We start from the raw sequence: 339 nt of genomic DNA on the forward strand, positions 1-339 counted from the left end.
AAACGAACTGAAGGTGAAGGAGAGGTCTAATACTTTAAAATACAGCCTCTGGATTTTAGCTTAAACAATACCCCCAATTTCAGGCACTTCATGGCCAGGGGGCAGAAACGAAAACGTGGACTGGAGTACTGAACACTCTAGTACTGACGGTGGACAGCGGCGATGTTGTGAAAATTAGTACTACATTTCTGCAAAGACATGTATGTGGCTATGTGCTTCAAGAGTCCCAGAAGGGTGTGTGTGTGTGACTTGACTCTGTGCCGCTTCTTACAGAAAGATAGTCATATACATAAGGTTCACCATAACTGTATCTTGTCCATTTAAGTCATAACACATATC

This window comes from Chionomys nivalis, chromosome 21 (assembly GCF_950005125.1).
Source record: "Chionomys nivalis chromosome 21, mChiNiv1.1, whole genome shotgun sequence".
Lineage (NCBI taxonomy): Eukaryota > Metazoa > Chordata > Mammalia > Rodentia > Cricetidae > Chionomys > Chionomys nivalis.